This window comes from Hemicordylus capensis, chromosome 4, assembly GCF_027244095.1.
Source record: "Hemicordylus capensis ecotype Gifberg chromosome 4, rHemCap1.1.pri, whole genome shotgun sequence".
Lineage (NCBI taxonomy): Eukaryota > Metazoa > Chordata > Lepidosauria > Squamata > Cordylidae > Hemicordylus > Hemicordylus capensis.
This window is the reverse complement of record NC_069660.1, coordinates 9,121,866-9,142,853: the sequence shown is the minus strand read 5'-3', so window position 1 is coordinate 9,142,853 and position 20,988 is coordinate 9,121,866. Positions and strand designations below refer to the sequence as shown.

General features: G+C 48.5%; 1 protein-coding gene across 2 annotated transcripts in view; it reads left to right on the top strand.

Moving 5' to 3' along the window:
- Nucleotides 1–20,988, top strand: part of RGS19 (regulator of G protein signaling 19) — an 87,651-nt gene that overhangs the window by 45,042 nt on the left and 21,621 nt on the right. The gene's annotated exons all lie outside the window — the stretch shown is intronic.

Here is a 20,988-nt window from a genome sequence, read left to right as displayed (position 1 = left end):
GAGAGCTGAAAACATTTACTTGCTTTTATCTTGGCTTTTGGGATGAATATCTATCCTTCAACTTCTGATGTTTGGGAAGGAAAATATTCTCTTTCATAGTAGAGTTCACAATTTCTTATGAACAGTCCCTACAGGAATGTTTAAAGTCTTTGACCGTGCAAAGGGTATTGATGCTTATTCAGTGACTGGATGATGTCTGGTTTTAATCATAATGTGCGTCAAATGTTTTTTACTTTATTTTAATTGTGTTATTATGTGCTTTTTATTTTCATGTAAACCACCCTGTGCCACTTTAGGAAGGGCAGTATATATTATGCACGTATGAATTGCACACAAGTGCAGTATCTAATTAGTTAATTAATTAGATACTGCACTTTTGTGCAATTCATACATGCTGAAGGATATGTTACTGGTATTGTGGAAGGAGAGGCAGAAAGCGGCAAGTCAGCCCAACAAATCATTTGCAATGAAATGAAATGAAAATATTTGGTTTAAGTCCATCTCAGAAGAATCATTTATTTAGAGTTCTCAACCTTGGGTCCACAGATGTTGTTGGAGTACAACTCCCATCATCCCCTGTCACAGTGGCCAACTCTGGACCCAAGGTTGAGTAACCCTGTTTTAGGGAGACCCTCCACCCCATATTTCAGACTACATGTGATTAATCCTTATGAACACCTATATTTCAGGCCTGGTCACTGGTTCTGCACACCCAGGGCCAAACTACCTTAAACGTGTAGATGCTGCCAACCTGTGAATCTGTACCATCTGGTCTACCAGTAATGTTTCATTAAAACAAACAGGTGATATGAGGTCATTGTTCTCAGTTATTTTCTACACCCCCACCTAAGTGGCAGTGAAGGAGACAAAGAAACACTGAGTGACATGTCTGTTTTAACTTAATCTTAACAGGAGTGCTGGAGGCCACGTGACTAATAAAAAATCACTCAGTGACTTTTGTTGTGAACAGTTAAATGGACCTGTGGTCTAGATAGCATATCAAAGGCACAAATCCTTTTTGTTATAAAAAAAAGTGGCAATGAATCTGACCCAGGTTGTTACTTTTGTAGATAAATATCCTTAATGCATCTTCTTAAACCACACAGTTGCTTCATTTTTGTTGTGTGTTTTGTTGTATGTTTATGTGCATGTGATTGACAACCTACCCTTATGTCCCACTGAGTTCAGAAAGGCTTATTCTCCAGTAAGTGTGTGCATAGGATCAGTCTGGAATATATATCCAGGAACTGACCTTTCAGCGTTTATTGGGAAAATCTCAATCTCAAATTGTGCCCCAGTGAATCTTCATTTTGTCCACTTCCCTGTGATTAAATCCTTTTCTGTCCCAAGTCCTTTTACTTAATTAGGCTTTGTGGGATGGGCCGTTTGGTGACCTCTTTGTTGGTGTGGTTTAGATGTTGCACTGTCCAAGCCACAGTTTGGTGATGGGACAGTGTGATGCCTGAACTGGGTCATTGCTATGTGTTGTAAATTACTGAAGATTTCCAGAACAACACAGTAAGCTTGTTCAAACAGTCATTTGAATCTAGGTTCAATGTGGGTTACCAACATTGAAATGATTGTGTGAACGCATGCCAAGGTGGTTTATGGCCCAAGATTCCCACCTTGGCATGGGTTCACACATTCACTTGATAACCCACATTAAAACTAGATTCAAGCAATTGTGTGAACAAGCCCAGTGAGTCCCTTGGTCAAAAAGAAAAATAGAGCGAGGTCCTATTTTGTGTGTGTCTGTCTTGGGAAATTTCCGCATTTTTAGATTGTTCCTCTTCACAGTTAACACACATACTTTTGTTCCTCTTTTTAAAGGGCGTTTTGAGATTACTGGCGGTATTCTAGCTACCCAAAACGGACTTCCTTATTCTCTGGGCTGCTGCATAGTCTCTGTGGATTTGTGTGCACTTGGCAGACTTGGCCTGCACAACTTGTGACCTGTGAAGCCGGATGCAGCCCACCAACTATGGAGCGGGGGCTCACCAGGGCATCAGCAGTAACCCTCTTGTGTTTTGCTGTCCACCTGGGACTACAAAGCTGAGGAGGCTGCCACACACCTGGCAGGTCACAGTGCCATGGTGGGCCCTAGGCTGTGCAGTGCAAAACTGAATTCCGTATTTTCGCACGTCGTCCCTGCACACGGCATCTGCCCACCCCTGCCTGGAGCCTGCAGCTCAGAAGGATCCTTGCAAAGAGGAAATTGGGCAGCCCACACCCAGCTGCTTTCCGCAGGGATTGAGGGCTGCAGGGGGCCATGCTGCTGGCTGGCATGGGCCCTCCTCTGCCTCCTGCTCAGGGCAAGGCTCCGCAGCAGAGCAGGGCAGCTGCAGGGGCGGGAGGCGCAGAAGCCGTTGCTCACGTCCTGGCCCCACTGTCTCTTCTCCCCAACCACCCACCAGGCCAGCAGCCAAAGAGGTCGGCTGGGGCGGGTGGGTGGCAGCCGCAGCGGTGCATGGTGTTTGGTTTTTTTTTAAAGCACCGCTCTTCGCCCTTTAAGGCACCCGGCGTCCGCCTCTGTGAACCAGCAGAGGCTCACCTGGCATTCTGTGGGGGGCTGCCCCATCTCCACCGCTCAGAACGGAGAGCAACAGAAGGCAGCGGGAGAGCAACAGAGGTGCTGGGGAGATCAATCTATGTTTATGTTCAGATAGACGGCCCACGCCTTTTTAAGCCCCCCACCCAAACCCGGCCTCCTTCTATTTGTAAAAAAACACAACCCCGCGTGTTCTTGGTGTGAAAATACGGTACTTTGCAGTAAGGAAACTGTTGGTGTCTTAGGCTGGGGAAGAAAGCATTGTGACTATAGCATGATGAGGGGGTGAGAGGGGGCCTTGTTTTGTGTCCTTACCTGTTTCAAACACCTGTGTCCCCATTTTTCGTCCAAGGGGCTTGGGGTAGTTTATATGGCGTTATCCCATGTTATCAATGCACAACCCTTAAGGTAGGCCAGTTCTTCATTGTAAGGCCCGGGGGCCAGTGATGGGCCCCCATCAACCCTTGGAACATAGGAAGCTGCCATATACGGAGTCAGACCACTGGTCCATCTAGCTCAGTATTGTCTGCACAGACTGGCAGCAGCTTCTCCAAGGTTGAAGGCAGGTGTTGCTCTCAGCCCTATCTTGGAGATGCTGCCAGGGAGGGAACTTGGAACCTAGATGCTCTTCCCAGAGCGGCTTCATCCCCTGAGGGGAATCTCTTGCAGTGCTCACACTTCTAGTCTCCCATTCATATGCAACCAGGGCAGACCCTGCTTAGCAAAGGGGACAAGTCATGCTTGCTACCACAAGACCAGCTCTCCTCTCCTAAGTGTGGCCAGTTGTTCATTGGGCCTGTGTGAAGCTTCAGACCAAGCTGAATACTCTGCACTGTCTTCCTAGCATCATTCAGAGGCAGATCGTTCTCATCATGCTGCCCTATGCCAGTGGGGGGAGCCTCCTTTAAGGGGGGAGGAGCCCTCTTGAGCCCCTCCGCCATCTTGGAAGGTGTGCCCAGAGGGCTGGCTAGTGTCGCCCTCCCCAGGGCTTGCCTCCCAGAGCTCTTCAGAGAGGGCTCCATTTCTCTTAAAGGGCCCTCCCAACACTGAGAAAAGCACAGTATTGTACAGAGGTCAGCGCAGCGGGAAATGGCTCTCATGTTGAAGGTTTTTTTCCCAAGTGGCCCCCACTTGAAAAATAGTGAAAATCGCGGAGGTAGGCTGTGCTTAGAGGTAGTGACTTGCATAAGGACCAAACGACATGTGGCACTCAAATGTGCCTTGCAAGGAAAGTTGCTCTTGGAGCACAGAAGCTGGTGCAAGGGGTGAGGTGGGGCCTAATTTTCTCATATGCATCCGCCTTATATTGCATCTGACCATTGGCCCATATATCTCAGTATTGTCTGCCTAGATTTTGAGACCTGCTGACTCGGCAGAGACACCATTTAAAGTGGCAGTTCTTTTTTAATTTTTCAGGGAGAAAGCAACTGGCCCTATTCATCCCAACATAGCTTCCATCCGAGTGGCTGTTGCTAGCTTGTGACTCCTTTTGGGACTGGGAACCATCTTCTCATACAACTAGTTAGTGACAGCTTTCCGGAGCCTTAAGTAGAGGACTTCTTGTATGCATACATTGTGGGCTCCTTAAAGTGCCCACCCCTTTTCCGTTTCAACTTCTCCTTCTCCAAACTGCTTCCTCCACAACATGAGTTCCCAAACCTCATCCGGAAGGTGCTCCAGCTACTTGATAATTTGCCCTTGTACTTTTTCTAGCTCTGTGATAGTCTGTTTGAGGGTGTGAAAGTCAATCTCTCTCTCTCTCTCTCTCTCTCTCCTCCCGCTTTCCATTTTTGTCTGTCAGATCAAAGCCTAGAGTAGCTTCTAGGTCCTTTTCGCAGGCAAGGCATTGTATTCACAGAGGTAAGGAAAGCACTCCTGCTAAATTGGACTTTTAAGATCCCAGTAGACAAATTCTCACTCACACTAATGCCATGGCAATGCTGCAGTTGAGAACCTCCACGCTGTCTTCCGTTACATTGATGGCTAATGCAGGGTTGGAGGATGTGGGTGTGTTCTGGAGCGTAAGAAAGAAAAAGTCAAATTAGAAGGGAGGTGAGGAGCTAGCTATATGTAGCTCCTATAAACCTATACGTTTATGCTGAAGCAGAAAATCCATATGGCACCCCCTTCCCTACCTAGCTGTGGCAAAAATATAATAGTAAATAAGCAAATGCCATAGGTAGCCGTATTGGTCCATTGGTGGGGCAGGGTACAAAAAGCCACTGTATGGTAATTCTTTGGTTAGGGTCAGTTGAACTGTTCCAAAGTCCTGATCAAGCTTTTGACTCCTCAAGAACTTCTCTTCTGACTGGGTAGCGGCTGGGTAATGTGAGAAAAAGCAGGACATGATCTTAAAACCCCAGTGCCTGCAGTTTAAGTGTTTCAATATGGAGCACAGGAGGATTCACCTCTGCTAGGCGCAAGACATATTTCAGGATGCACCAAAAGCGATTGGGACAACGGAGCACTCATGGTTTCTCCGCCCCCACCACCCTTTTTCAAACAAACAAAATTAGTCAGTTACATAATTCTGTCCCCAGAATCAAGTATCTTATGAGGCTCTCCACATGAGCAGTGTGGTGAGCCTAACTGGGCTCTGTGGGGAGAACGGGCTAAGCCCGCAGCCGAGCAGGGAGCCATCCCCGGGTAGCCAGATCGGCTGCCCACACGATTACCGGCTCCGTCATGGAGCTGGTAGGGGTGGCGGGGATCGGGGCTCACCCGGCTCCAGGATGCCCCTCACTTGCGGAGCATCCTGGGGAGACTCCTGAGGCCAGGAGGCTTGTTGGAGCCTCCCCGACGGAGGTCTCCTCGTGAGTTGGCTCAGAGCTGTGCCACGGCATCTCACGATCAGAAGAACGGGGTTAGCAGAGTGCTCGCTCTGCTAACATCGTTTAAGGGGAGGGGTATTTTAGAAGGTTTGCTGCCGGGAGCTATGTGGTTCCCTTTGCAGCACATGACTGCACAGAACCAGGATGGCCTCCCTTAGCCCAGTTCCATGTGGTCGTGAGAATAGCCTCAGTAATTAATAAATGAAGTAAACAATTGCTAATTTCCTCCTTTTGAATTGTCTGCCAAAATTAGTCTCCTGAGGTTGGCTGCTTTTCCCTGATGATGAAGAAGATCTACCGCTAATGATAGAACGAGCCCTGAGTCTCGAAGGGGGACAGGTTTTTTAAAGACGAGAAATGCTAGCCTAGGCACTTACCAGTTTATATGCTGCAATGGGGTAAAATGTTTCGGCTAGGCAGAACCGTATTGAAAATGATCCCTAGAATCTCAAATTCCTACAGCTAGTTTTCTGCAACGGACTTGCAACGCTGTAGCATTATAACGGAAAGATAAAATCCGAAAGAAGGCATTGGAAATGTGAACGGCACCTTGCTAACAGCACAGGGACCGTGGTGTCACAACACAGAAAGTACAGAAGCACGCTTAGGAGATCCGTAGTGACCCTGTTGTAGGGTTTAATCTGGAAAGTGCCCTGGGGGGAGAGAATTGAAGGGTGCAGTGTAAGGAAGAAATGTGTGTTGAGAGAGCTCTCGAAAACTCGAAGGTTGGGAGAGGTGATCATTTTTCTCTGCTTCCTTATTCACTGAGGACAGGACCCCAAGCAGTGTCCCCTCTAAGGCATGCACGTGTGCATGTGCTCACATGGTTTTTGATGTCCACGCAGTTAATTTTAGATACCGCTCAGGTTGAATCCGGAAGGCCCCACTTTGAAAACACATGCGCACATACTGCCTCGATACTGCCACTCAGAACAAAACTCATTCCTCACACAGATGAAAAAAATTAGAGAGAGAACACTGACCCCAAGCTGTGGTTATGATTTTGCAAAAGTACTGACTTTCTTAGGTTGCGTGCATTTGTGTGTGTTTGGGTTCCCTCCTTTCATTTTGCGTTCCTCCCCCACAGTGCTTGAACCACAAGCTGTTTCTCTTCCCCACCCCCCCACCCTTCAGTCTCATATTTTTAAAAAGTGGTCTGTGTGGGTGAAAAAAGGAGAGGCAAAACAGGTTCACAGGTATCACTGCTGTGTAAGATTGTTCTGACTGTGGCCACCACACTACAGAGAGAGGCCACTTGCCAATGAGTTGGTAACAGGCCAAGAGACATTGCCTGCACAGCTGGGACATGGATTCTGTTATGATTATGATTGTTGTCATTGTTATTATTCTGATGTTACGTCAGTTCCTAATGTTGAAGAGACATGCCCAGATACCTGCTTTTCAAGAGCAGCTTTTCTTTGATGCTGAAGGAGTAGGGTAATTTTGCTTCCTTGGATTGCATCCCAAAAGAATAGTTGAGCAATGGAATGCATTTCCAAGATGGGTTAACAAATGGGAGCTCAGCCCATATCTGAATGAGAGAACAACTGGAAGGCCCAAGTTCAACCCTTGGCATCTCTAGGACACTTTCAAGATTAGCTACTCAACAGCAGCAAAATGCTTCCATTCAGGTAAATCACTCTCCAAACGTAAACAGCAGGGGGAGCAGTCTTGTGGAAACTAACAACCAAAAAACCCAGCAACCTTTTTACGCCGGATACACGATGTCATGGCACTATGTCGCAGCGATTAAATTCAAAACAAGGCCTCGGAAATATGAACAGCACCCTGCTGTCAGCGTAGGGACTGCGGTGTCACAACACAGAAAGTGTGGAAGCACACTTCAGAGATTCATTGTGACCCCGTTGCAGGGTGTAATCTGGAAAGCGCCCAGTTAAAGAATCTAAGGAATCGGGTTTTAGAAAGATCACTGCCTAAGATCTTGGAGAGCTGCTTCTGGTTAGATCTGGAGTTTCCAGTCTTGGATCCCCAGTTGTGGGACTACGGCTCCCATCATCCTCAGCCACAATGGCCTTCAGGGCACTTTCCAGCTAGCTGCTCAACAGTAGCAAAATGCCTCCATTCAGGCAAGTCGCATTCGAAATGTAAACAGCAGGGGGAGCAGTCTCGCTGAAACGAACAACCCCCCAAAACAGAAGCATTTTTACGCCAGATATATGATGTCCTAGCTCCATAGTGCAGTGATTAAATTTGAAACAAGGCTTTGGGAATGTGAACGGCACTCTGCTGTCTGCGTAGGGACTGCAGTGTCACAACACAGGTAGTGTGGAAGTACACTTCCGAGATATGACATGACCCCATTGCAGGGTCTAATCTGGAAAGTGCCCAGCTAAACCCCTGGCTTAGATGGATAGTTCTAGGTTAGACTACTTGTCTGGCTCAGTATAAGGCTACTTCTTTGGTTTCCACTGAAATCATTGCTTGATGGATGATTTTTCACAAGAAGGCAACCTAGCAATTGGGAGGGGAGATCTGCTTCCAGACGAGATACCAAGGAGAAAGCTTAGTGGCCCAACAACCTATTTTTTTAGGGAGGATCTGCTCTGCTGAGTGTGAGTCTGAAACAGGGCCTTGCCCCTTGCTTTCAGGGGCAGCATGGGGCAAGGCCTCTCCAGCGATAATTCTTTGTAGGGGTCACATGTGGTCAGCAGCCTTCAGTATTACCCAGAGCCAAACTGCTTGATATTTGAGAAATGCAACTTGCAGCCAGGAGTTAAAGTGAATTGAAAGAGATTCAACCAACTTGGCCAGAGTTAATCAGGGTTGCTTCTCTTTCCTCTTTTAAAGGGTGCAGGGTGGGGTGGGGTGAATCCTAGGAGAAGCAGTCTTGAAAAGGAAAAACCTACCAGGGTTATTATCTCTGATGAATGAAGTTTGGAGTTACGTAGACACACCCAAGTGATTTATTTTATTTATCAAATTTTATTTTATTTATCAGATTTGTACACCGCCCCAAACTTTCGTCTCTGGGCAGCTAACAATAGCATAAAACCAGTTTAAAACATATACAAAAACTTTATAACAATTTAACAATTTAAAAATAAACCAGAGATGATCTGAGAAAGTTGTTAATATCCATCCAAGGAGCTCATGATTGCCCATTTTTACCTGTGTGGTAGATTAGGTTGCGAGAGAGAATGATTGGCTCAGGGTCACCCAGTGAGTTTTATGGCTAAGGATTTGAACTTGGGTTTCCCCCGTCTGATAGTCAAACCACTACACCCTACTGCCTCTCATTTGGTGCAACTGAAGCTGGACTCAGACACTGAGTGGCAAGCACGGGAGTCCAAGCAGTATATTTGTCTCCCAGCCTGCAGAGCAGGGGAGCATTTCGAGTGTGTACATGAGCCTAACCCCTTCCCCCCTTAACTGCTCTTCTTCTGCAACCTCTCCCTCCAGCCGCTTCTCCACAACTAACCAGGAAACCCAGTTTTTGAGTCTAGCCTTGCTGTGGAGGCATTTCAAAGGATGCCCTGCACCTGCTGCTTCACCCCAGTGATTGCTTTGTCCTGCCTGCTTTTTGGAGGCCAGCGTGAGATTGGGAATCCGGTCCTGGTGTTTGCTACTGAACATCGTTCTGGCCTTGAGCATACCTTGCAGTTCTTGGTTGCTGCCACAGAGATTGTTCGGTCAGGATCACTACTCTGCGGTAGCAGCATCCTCTGAATGTTGGTTGGTGGTGGAACGTTGGTTGGGGTGGGATCACTTTTCTAACGTTAGAGGTTCCCTCTTTCCAGCATTCTGCAACGAAAGGGATTTGTGCCTGCCCACCCCAGCTCTGTGCAGAGATACAGCTTCCACCCCACTCCTGCATATCCCCCAAAGTATTTTGCTCCCAGGAAGGCTTAAGTAAAGATCTGCCCTAGTCACAAAGGGATATGCATGTCTGCACTTCTCCTTCTTCTGGTCTACGATGAATTCTTTGCTGTTTTGACTTCACCTGACTGCTCTGAAATTTTTCTTTGGGAAGAGGCTGTTGCTCAGGGTAGAGCAGGGATTCTCAACGTTGGGTACCCAGATGTTTTTGGACTTCAGCTCCCATAATCCCCAACTAAATGCCACTGGGACTGGGGATTATGGGAGTTGAAGTCCAAAAACATCTGGGGACCTAACGTTGAGAATCCCTGGGGTAGAGCACATGCTTTGCACACTGAAGGTCCCAGGTCCAGTTTCTAGCATCTCCTGTTAAAAGGATCTCGGATGGCATCATGGACAAGCCTGGGTAGGATCCCCATTTGAGACGAGAGCATTGCTGTCAGTCAGAGGAAACCATTGATGACCCATCTGTCCATCAAGTGTGCCACAAGTCGTCCTTTTGTTCTAGACACTACACAGAAAGCCTTCTGGGTGTGTTTTGCCTCAAGCCTGCTGAGTTGGGGAGCAGAGCAGTGCCAGAGCGGCAGGCAGGGGACATAGGTCCAACACTTGGCCAAGACCTGGCCCATGGGCCCCCTAGCTCTAGGGATGTGCAAACAAGTTCGACGTTCAAGAAATTCGACGTTGAACCTGTTCGGTTCGAAGGTTTGGGGTCGAACCAAACCATCCCCTGTTCGGTCCGACCCCAGACCAAAGACGCCCCCTCCCAACTGTTCGGGGAGTTCGCAAAGGTGTTATATATATATATATATATATATATATATATATATATATATATATATATGTATATGTATATGTATATGTATATGTATATAACACCCGCTGGCTCTCTTTATGGCCCCCTTTGGCCGCTCTTTGGCCAGTTTTCGGTCTTCTCCCCTTGGCGTGGTGGCCATTTTGGGGTCCGCATGCCTGCGCAATTGTCTTCTGCATACCACGCAGAGGCGAATTGCACAGGTGCGCGGCCTCAAAAATGGCCGCTGCATCGAGGGGAGAAGGCTGAAAACTGGCTGAAGAGCAGCAGAACGGCCGAAGAGCCGGCTGAACCGGCTGGAGGGGGCCATCAAGAGAGCCAGCGGTGGAGGGGGAACCTCCACGGGACACCCCATACACACACACACCGCCTCCAGGAACTCCCCCGAGGGGGGTAAGGTGATTTTTTAATAACAAAAAACGTTTGCAGACACCCCGGACCGGACTGAGCTGTGGGGGGGGGAGGGTTTGAGGGGGTGCTGGACTGAACTGGCCTGGTCAGGTTTGAGTCCAGTCCGGTTCCCACAAGAATCCAGAGAGATGCTCCCAGAAATGTATAGCTCTTGTCATGTCAGAAAATCCTATGCTGATTTCTGACTCTCATCATCTGTTCCTTCTGCTCTGGATGAATTAATTGCTTCATTGCTGCAGAATTGACCTGGTCTCTCCCTCTCCTTCTCCTTCTCCTTCTCCTTCTCCTTCTCCTTCTCCTTCTCCTTCTCCTTCTCCTTCTCCCTCTGGAGTATCATGAAACGAGCACCTGGGTTCCTTGGAAGTATGGGTCTGACTGTGATGTCAGCATAGTTGCAGAGGCAATCTGCAAAGTTTCATAGACTTGGCAGATGCTACCGAATTGCATAACAGGATTCCGGGCTAAGCCTTTTCATCTGAACATTTGATGGAACGGGCCTTGGCTTTATTCCTCGGATGCACATTTTCTCATCCAGACAAGTATCCCTCCGTGGAATATAGGCCATCTTCAGAACTCGATGCTGTGTATAGATAAGGTTGAGCATGAGGTGCCTCAGTCAGGGATTCCAACATCCTGTCTGGCTGAAGCTCAAGCAGAAGTTTGTCTTGCTCAACTAACAACCAATTGGCTAAAGCCAATATTATTTCAGCTACCACATTTCAGCCATTCAGCGTGGTTTGGCATACAATGAGGCTGTTTTCATGTACAGCCTAACCTGGGCTAGGGATGTCCAGCCCAGGTTAGGCTGTGTGTAAGAACTGCTGTGATCTGCATAGATCCCAGCGGCACCTTGGCAGCAGACTTGACAAAGAAGTCCACCAGTTAGCTGAGGTTAAGGGTGCTCTCGGTGCTCATGTGTCAGCACTTGTGTCCCAACCTCTGCGCTCCCAGAGGCAGCAGCGGAATGTCTGGGTGCACGACCCGCTGGATTGTCTCCGGGGAAGGTAAGCTCCTGCAGCGTTCCCCACCGACGGCCCGCCCTCAAGCCCTTTCACGGGATCATGAGAAAGGGCTCACTATCTCACACGACAGCCTGTATGAACCAGGCCCACCAATTTTGGCCATTGATACCATCTTGAGACAAATGCTCATAGTAATTTTGGCAGCAACTCCCCCCCCACCCCCCCACCCCAAGATGAAAAATAGAGGAAAACATTGTTGCACTTACAGCTTCCTGTGGGTGTTATCAGCCCTTCTTTATCCCTGCCCCCAAACTGGTAGGGTAACTTGCAGCCATTTTTGCACAGAGGAAAGCATTAGGGTCAGAGTGAGGATAACCATGAATGAATTGTTGTACTCTCCCCGTGGAGTAATCTTTGGAGGACATTCCTGCCAATTTTCATTTCTGTTCCTCTAGCATTGATAACATTTTACAGTAGTTTTTGTGTTTTTGAAACTTGTTTACAGCTTCTAAAACACCACGGCTAATTTGGCCACTGCAGGCCTGATGGTCAGGAGAATAAAAGCATGATAACCCTGAAAGCTGAAAGGAGAGTATCTACCAATCTCTCAGCAGGAGCGGCCAGTCAGCACTGCTTTGCGGGGAGGTGGAGAGGGCAGGGAAATATCACAGCATCCTGTAGAGAGGCTGCCTTGCCCCCACTGCTCAGGCCATGTGAGGGGTTAGAACAATGAATTTGTGCCCTGCTAACCCCTCAGGTAGCCTCCATGCATGCACAGAGGCCAACTGAGGAATGCCGGGTCACATGCCTCCGTCCTGCAGAGCATTCTGGCTACCGGTGGCAGGTAAGTGTGCCCTTGTTTAAAGTGAGATTTTTCTGCCCTCCCTGCCCCGGAGTGGTGCTTACTGGCCACTCCTGTCTCTAGGAGTGTCAAAAATCACAACGAGCATTTGTCCCCCTAGATGGGACTGACCAACCACCCCAGCTAGCTCATGTACTATTTTAATCAATCAGTCAATCAATCAATTTGTATACTGCCCACTACCGGAGTCTCTAGGCAGTTTACAGCATAAAACAAACCAAAACTAAAACAAACCAAGAATTTAACAGTTAAAATGTAAAACCAGACCAAAATATCCATAAAAACACCAACTAACTGAAAAGCTTGGCTGAAGAGCTTGGTGTCTTCAGTTGTTTCCTAAAAGCCAACAGGAATGGAGCAGCTCTAAGCTCAGGAGGAAGTGCGTTCCACAGTCCCGGGGCAACCACAGAGAAGGCCCACCTTTGAGTTGCCACCAAACAAGCTGGCGGCACCCTCAGACGAACCTCCCCTGACGATCTTAATAGGCAGCAGGGTTCATAACGAAGAAGGTGTTCTCTTAAATACCTAATGTACTAATATTACTGTCCCCATATTGCAGATGCTTAAGGGAGGGACAGGCCTTATGGGCTGGCTCTCACAACCACAGCAGTGTTGGGTAACCAGGAATCTGATATCCCTGCAACAAGCATGTTCCCATAGAGTGTGTCATGAAAACTTGGAAAATGTCAGCAATCCCAGTTTGGCAGTACGCCAACCCAACATATAACAGATCGTTAATCTAAGATGAACTCATTTCTGTTAATAAAAAATGTTCTGATCCTTTTTGGAAGGGATCCTTTAGAGATTCAATAGAGATTGAATAAATACATAAATAAAATAAATAAATCCAGGCTGTCAGTGTTCATGTAGGGTTGGTGTGCTGTCAACCTGAGATCACTGACTTGTTTTCGGTTTTGTTTTTTTGAGTTCTCACGACACACCCTGGGAATATCAGATGCCCGGTTACCCAGCCTGACACAATTCATCAGTTAATGATATGAAAGTACTTCATTATGCTTACCACTGGTCAAGATGATTGCAATCGTTTCAGCTAGCTGGGTGACCAGGCCATTGTGGGACAATGGGTATAAGCGTGGTAGAGAAAGGTCGGGGGCTGTTGCCAGTTCTGCAGAGAAAGCTCCATGCTAACTCTCCAAGGCCTGGTCACCCAGTTAACTGAAACGCCTGTATTCATCTTGACCGGTGGTAAATCATCTGTATTCATCTTGATCGGTGGTAATGAAGTACTTTTATAACATTAACTGAATAATTAATGTGTCTGGACATTTTTTTTTCTAGACACATTAATGTCTAGACACACATTAATGTGTCTAGACAATAATAGTGTCTAGAAATTTTTTTCTGTGGGCCCATAAGACAAATAGTTCTTGAAGGCCTAGCTATTGTTTTGCTGCTCTTCTGCTGACGACGATGGCTGTGCCCCAGTAGAGGATAGTGAATGTTTCAGTAAACCAATAATCAATTTCCTACACTGTGATAGTGAAAACTGGCCCTGAGGGTGAGGGACAATGGCCTTGCCTAAGGACCAGCCTAGAGAGTTTGTGGCCCAGGTGCAATTTGAACCAGGGGATTCTTGAACCACTGTGTCACTCTAATTTAAGAGAACGCCTTCTTCGCCATGAGCTCCATCGCCCATTGAGATCATCCGGAGAGGTCTGTCTGCAGCTGCCACCAGCCCATCCGGTGGCCACACAGGGACGGGCCTTCTCCGTTGCTGCCCCGAGACTCTGGAATGTGCTCCCTGTTAAAATAAGAGCTTCCCCATCTTGGACAACTTTTATAAAAGTCCCTAAAAACTTATCTTTTGACCCAAGCTTTTAATTTTAACTTTAAATTGTTTTAAGGTCTTTACTTTTGTGTTTTAACTTGCTTTATGTTGTAAACATGGAAGTTTGGGGAGGTACACCAATTTGATAAATAAATAAATCTGTATTTGAAGCTACCATGTCAGGCTTAGCTCCGTTTTACTCACTTTAACTTGCAGCAAGTCTCCAGGCTGGGTGAGGTGGGGGCCTTTCCTGTTGCCTGCTACCTGATCCTTTTTTAAAAACAACAACAACAACTGGGGATGCCTGGGATTGAACCTGGACCCTGTGCACTGCCACTGAGGCATGGCCCCTGAAGCCACAATAAGGCCACTTTTCTGCAGTGCCCTGAGTTGTTTCAATGGTCAGGGGACTTGGGAGGGTGTGTTTTCATCAGGATCACGAAGTCTGCAGGTGCGGGGAGCATATGTTGAGTATAAGTCTATAGAATGGTGTAGGCCCTCCCAGTCAATGGGCTGTAATATTTCATGTAACAGTAGTCTGAAGGAAGGCTAGGTTAGCAGTTCCTGGTTGGGGGGGGGTGGGGGGAAGGGTGTGTGTGTGTGTGTGTGTGTGCGCGCGCGCGCAACCCTGAAGTTGTGGCACCCGTGGGGGATAAAAATAGGGTTGACATATTCAAGTTTCCCAAATCTGGATGGCCTAATTTGCATATTATGCAACTCATGCAACAACTAATTTGCATTTTATTTATTTGACAGTTTTGTATACTTTCCCCTCCTTCTCTGCCCTCCCATGTGATTGGATCCAGAGTAAAATCTGGGCAGCACATTTGAAATCCGTGTAAATCCGGGTGGAATTTAGCAGCTGGGTGGAGGAGCCAAAATCGAGGGGCTTCCCTAAATTCTGGGGGGACATGGCAACTAGATAAAAAGTACTGCCAGACCAATGAATGGGATGTTTATGTGAGGTTAGATATGGAGCATCTAAGTTTTCGAGTGAGGAGAGATTCCAGGTGTCCCAGGTAGGGTGTCAGTCGAGGTACTTGTATGCATAGACCTGGGATGGATATTGAGGGTGGTGCTGGTGAGTTTCAAGCCTGAGAAAGGGACTCCTTTGCTCTGGGACTCATGAATCTCTCCATGATGGGGAAGTACATTTGATGTTGCTTCATAGCCTCTCTTCCCTGAACTGCCTCTTGACTGGCAGTGTTGGTGGTGGAAGAACAGTCTTGCCTGTGTTGAATCGGTGCAGTACACATATGAAGTTGCTTTATGTCTAGCCAGAGCATGGATCGATCTAGCCTAGGGGCTCCCAGATGTTGGACTACCACTCCCATCATCCCCTGCCACAAGGCCATTGTGGCTAGAGATGTTGGTAGTCCAACAACATCTGGGCACCCAGGGTCGGGAGCGCCTGGGCTGCCCTCGTACAACGTGGTTTCCTCTAACTAGCAACAGCTCTTCAAAGTCTTGGGTGCCCCCATCCATGGGTCCCCCTAATCCTTAATCAGAGATGCTGGGCATTGGACATGGGGCCTCCTGCAGGCAAAACATGTGCTCTGTGACTGGGCTGTGGTCCTTTCCGTGTATAGCTAGTGCTGTATATTCCACCCGTCCACAACCATACCAAGAACATCTTGGCTTTCCTATTAAAAGCAAGTTCAAATTTCTAGACCTTGCGGAGAGGAGCATGAAAAGGCGCAGGGGTTCTTCAGGCAGTCTCAGAAGCCAGAGGGACGTGTGGGTGCGTGCACGCCTCTTGAGCAACGCTTCCGCTAGTCAGAAGAGGAAGCTTCCTTGTTCCTCTCCCCTCCCCCAGCACCTAGCTGGCACTGAATGGAGCCTGCAAAATAAGCACCGTGGCTCCGTTTGCAAAAGGCACTGGGTATAATTTGGGGGTTATTTATTTATTTATTTTGAGAACGAGTTTGGGTCTTGGAGGGCCAGGAGTATGCGCAGCCCTGATTGTAAATGTGTAACAATATAGTCTGATTTCTTACCACCACCACCACCCCGCCATAAGGCTGGCAGGATGTGGGGAAGAAGCAAGTGGTTACATGGGCCAGATTTTTAGTACCAACCTCTACTGTGCTGCATAAACAGAGTCCCAGTTCCGAAGGTGCAATGCTGTGTGTCATGCTGCACCATGCTGCTTTAGAAATGGCTTGCATGAAAGGAAGAGGGTGGCAGTTGAAGCAGCAACATTAAAATGAGGGAGGAGCAGGCTTTGGGTCTGGCTGTGCTTTTTCATGGAGTGGCGATGGTGCAGTCCTCACCACAAGGCGTTTCTACCCAGAGGTCACAGCTCAGCCACAGAGCACCTGTGTTTTGGTTTTGGGGAGGGACATTATACTTGCATCTATAGGATCTCAAATTCAGCCCCTGGTATATCCAGCTGAATCAGGGCTTGACAGATCCCAGGCACCAGGGCGACATGGCGCCTAGATATTTATCTCTGGTGCCTAGACTAGAATATTCTAGGGATGTTCAGGGGTTTGGGTTTGGGGTTTTTTAACAACAACAACAAAAAGGTGGACTTACCACCATTGTGGGACTTTGAGGGGTGCTGCCACAGAGGGAGTGTCTCCTGATGTTCCCCCTCCCCCTGCTGGCCTCCCCCTGGTCATTTCCGGATCCTTTCAGGCAGTTTTCAGCCCCTTTTGGGCCCACCTCTAGTGTGCAAAGAACCAGACTGAACTCAGTTCGGTTTGAGTCTGGTTCTACTCAAACCAAACCGGGTTTTCCAGTTTTGTGCACATCCCTAGGATATTCAGAGACAGAGTTACCTACCTACCTACCTACCTACCTATCTATCTATCTAAGGCGTACCTGTGGCTAATCCCATGCTTAGCAGCTCTCGCAAGAGTTCGCGAGCAGCTGCCTGGATAGCGACGGGTATGACGAGGGGAGAAAATGGTGGTGGCCAGCAAGCAACAAAAATGGCAGGGGGTGGCTGCCTGGCTGGCCAAAGAAAACAACATAGAGGAGAGAAGGGCTGGTCTTGTGGTAGCAAGCATGACTTGTCCCCTTATCTAAGCAGGGTCCACCTTGGTTGAATATGAATGGGAGACTTGGTGTGTGAGCCCTGTAAGATATTCCCCTCAGAGGATGGAGCAGCTCTGGGAAGAGCAGAAGGTTCCAAGATCCCTCCCTGGCAGCATCTCCAAGACAGGGCTGAGAGAGATTCCTGCCTGCAACCTTGGAGAAGCCACTGCCAGTCTGTGTAGACAATGCTGAGCTAGATGGACCAATGATCTGACTCAGTATATAGCAGCTTCCTATGTCCCTAAGACAGATCAATTAGCCATGGCGACTGGATGGAGCCTCCATGTTCAGAGGCAGTATGCCACTGAATACCCGCTGCTGGTGAGCAATAGCAGGAAGAGCTCTTTTCTTCATGTTCGGCTTCTGTGGACTTCCTGGAGGTATCTGGTTGGCCACTGTGAGAAATGGGAGTCTGGACTAGATGAACTCTCTATCCCTATTCATTGTGTTGAACACTCGTATAATGAGTGTGCAGCGTACACGGGTACAAATCTGTACACAAGTACAGTTGTTCACATGTTATGTTATTTGTACACAGGTACAGCAGCCCACTTTCTATCTGCACCATGCATTTGAGGGGTTTTGCCCAGGTTCAGTTTTAAAGTGAACCCAGGTACAGGCATTCACACAAAAACGTACTAGTGTGTATGCATCTGTACACTTGTTACAACATAATGTCTGAATAGGGCTACTGTCTCATCCTGGAGGGCTGCCCCTAGAATCTCATTCTAGCAGGGGTTCTTGATCATGGTTCCCCATATTTTGTCCGACTACAACTCCCATCATCCCCAGGCAAAGTGGCCAAAGTAAAGGTCAGTGCGGCTGAGAATGATAGGAATTGTAGCCCAACAACATCTCGGGACTCAAGTCTGAAAACCCTTGAGTTATAGGGAATATTTAAGGACTTTCCATTTGTTAAGGTAGTTCTCATAACCATTTTTTGCGGCCGGGGAGGGCGTGGGAGGGAAGGCAAGATGGAGCTTCTCCCCCCCCCCCAGTCAATCTTGAGCGGTTCACGCGGCCACATGATCCACACTGCTCCGGACAGCACAGACTTCTGGAGGCCAGGAAATTGCAACCCGGCCGGCCTCCAGATATCCCTAAATGCACTGTGCATGGAGCATTGTGCCTTGAGGGATTTCCCCTCAATCCGGCTGCTCTAGGCACTCAGCTCTGTGTCTGCTCAGGCTGCTAGTCCCAGCTCATTCATACGTTACGTATTTATATGGCCCATTTCGAAGTCTGAGCTGTGTGTGCTTAAAAGATGCAACGTGGCCTTCAGTTTGACTCAGCAGGCGTTCAGCTTGTGTCTGGCCTCGGGGAGCTCCACCCCCTTCCTGTGTCTGATCTGCGGGCACTGTCTGTAGCTGCAGCTCCCACAAGGTAGAAGAAAGAGGGGAGCCGTGTTTGAGGTGCTCCTTTATCTCCTTGGTCGGCAGCCTTGCGGGCTGGCTTGGTCCCCTGCTGGCACGCTTCCTAGTTCCATTCAGATCCTGCTCTAGCAAGCACATCCAGCCATTGTGCGCCAGTGTGGGGTGCGAGTCACACACGGCTCAGATGCAGCAGTGTGCCTCTGCTGTGCAAAGAGCCCAAGCATAGGAACATAGGAAGCTGCCATATACTGAGTCAGACCATTGGTCTGTCTAGCTCAGTACTGTCTGCACAGACTGGCAGCGGCTTCTTCAAGATTGCAGGCAGGAATCTCTCTCAGCCGTATCTTGGAGATACTGCCAGGGAGGGAACTTGGAACCTAGGTGCTTGTCCCAGAGCAGGCTTCATCCCCTAAGGGGAATATCTTACAGTGCTCACACATCAAGTTTCCCATTCATATGCAACCAGGGTGGACCCTGCTTAGCTAGGGGAGCAAGTCATGCCTGCTACCACAAGACCAGCTCTCCTCCGTTCGGGTTGCATGTTCAATGCTCAGGTGATGTGGGGAAAAGATCAGCTCACAAACATTCATGGGGATCCTGCATAAGTGTTTAGCAGAAATCATGTTGTGCCTTATTCGCATTATCAACAGGAGGTAGGAATTTCCTCTTGAACACATAATGACAATGGAGCAAGAGTCAGATTCTGCATGTCTGTATTCTTTACGCTGAAGCAGCACTGCATCCAAGCCTGTTAGAGGTGGAACACAGGAAGCTGCCACCAACTGAGTCAGACCCTTGGTCCATCTAGCTCAGTATTGTCTACACAGAGTGGTAGCGGCTTCTCCAAGGTGGCAGGCAGGAGTCTCTCCCAGCTGTATCTTGGAGATGCTGCCAGGGAGGGAACTTGGAATCTTCTGCATGCAGCTATATACAGTTTGCTGGAAATACAATAGATTATACCTGCTGACTGGGCAAAGAAGCACCATTTCTTCCACTGAGCAATGGCCCCATCCCCTAAGGGGAATATCTTGCAGTGCTCAGGTGTAGGCTCCCATTCAAATGCAAGCCAGGGTAGACCCTGCTGAGTGAGCAAAGGAGACAATTCATGCTTGCTACCACAAGACCAGCTCTCCTCTCCTAGGCTCAAGGTGCAACAGAGCAAGCCTTGAATTGAGCCACTGGTGAAGAAAAGTGGGGAAATTCACAGGCTACTGGCTTCCCAGGCAACTGGGGGTTTGATCCTCTCTCCTCCTCCCTGCTCCGTAGTCCCATTGAAGACCTTGTTTGTTTCCACCTCTGGGTCAGGTTGTATCAGCAGTGGAGTGGTGGCACCTTGTGCTTGGTGGTGCAACAGCTGGGGGACTCCCGTGGCCTGGCAGGGTAGCCGCCAGACTTGAGCCTGTTTCAGAAATGCATCGCCTCTGGATAGTGCCCGTAGATGTGGGATATACCACGTTGCAGAAGGCCACTGTTGCCCTTGGCATATGCATGTTGTGGCTTTAGGGGTTTCTTTTTAAAAAGCTGCATATGTGCAGCTGGCTGGTGAAACTGGATGTGCAGCGGGCTGTTGGAAGCCATTGTGGTCTGGTGCCGTCGCCTCCCACCACTTCAGACAACGGAACCCACACTTTGCTCAAACATGCTTTAAAGAACCCACTTAAATTGTTTGCGTTTTTTAGCCTTGGGATAGGTTGTGGTCCAGTTGTGCATCCTGACCCATCAGTTGCACACTAGTGGTACAACTAATTGATAGCATCCAACTAGGATCGTAGAGACCTGGAGGGTTGGAGAGACCAAGCTGTAGGTGGCTATGGGCCACCTCCTGCCCTCAGAGGCAGGATGTCTCTCAATCCCAGTTGCCGGGGAGCAACAGCAGGAGAGAGGGCAAGCCCCCTTCACCTCTTGCCTGTGGGGCTCCCCGGAGGCATCTGGTGGGCCACTGTGGGAAAGAGGATGCTGGACTACGTGGGCCAAGTTGTGCCTGATCCAGCAGGGCTGTTCTTAGCGATTCAAATGTTTTTCAGCCATGAAACTCGCAAGTGACCGTGAACAAGCCATTGCCTTTCCATCTGACTTGATATGTGACTGTGACTTACTTAGCTTGGCTTTCAAGAACAGAGAGGCTCTCTGGTGCATATGCCACAGCCAATAGCATTGGAGCCTGCAGCTGTGCCAAATGATGCATGCCCTCACCAGCTGCATCCCACTTGAGCAGTGTGGGCGTTCACATGCACAGGGGGAGGGGACAATATCTGCCAACCTCGCCTTCTCCAGAAATGCTCTGTCCAACCCGCAAATATCTCCTGGAAGGCTGCACAGCCCTCGGGGACATGTTTGCAGGCTGCACAGAGTGCTTCTAGTGCACAACCACCATTCCTGCAGTTATTAAAATATGTTATGACTTGGGGGAAGGAGGGAGAGAGGGACACAGGGCTGCTGTTTTCAGTGGTAGCCACGTGTCACTTGTAAAGTCTTGGATCTGTTCAAGGATACTTTTATTTGGGCAAAGGTGACCAAGG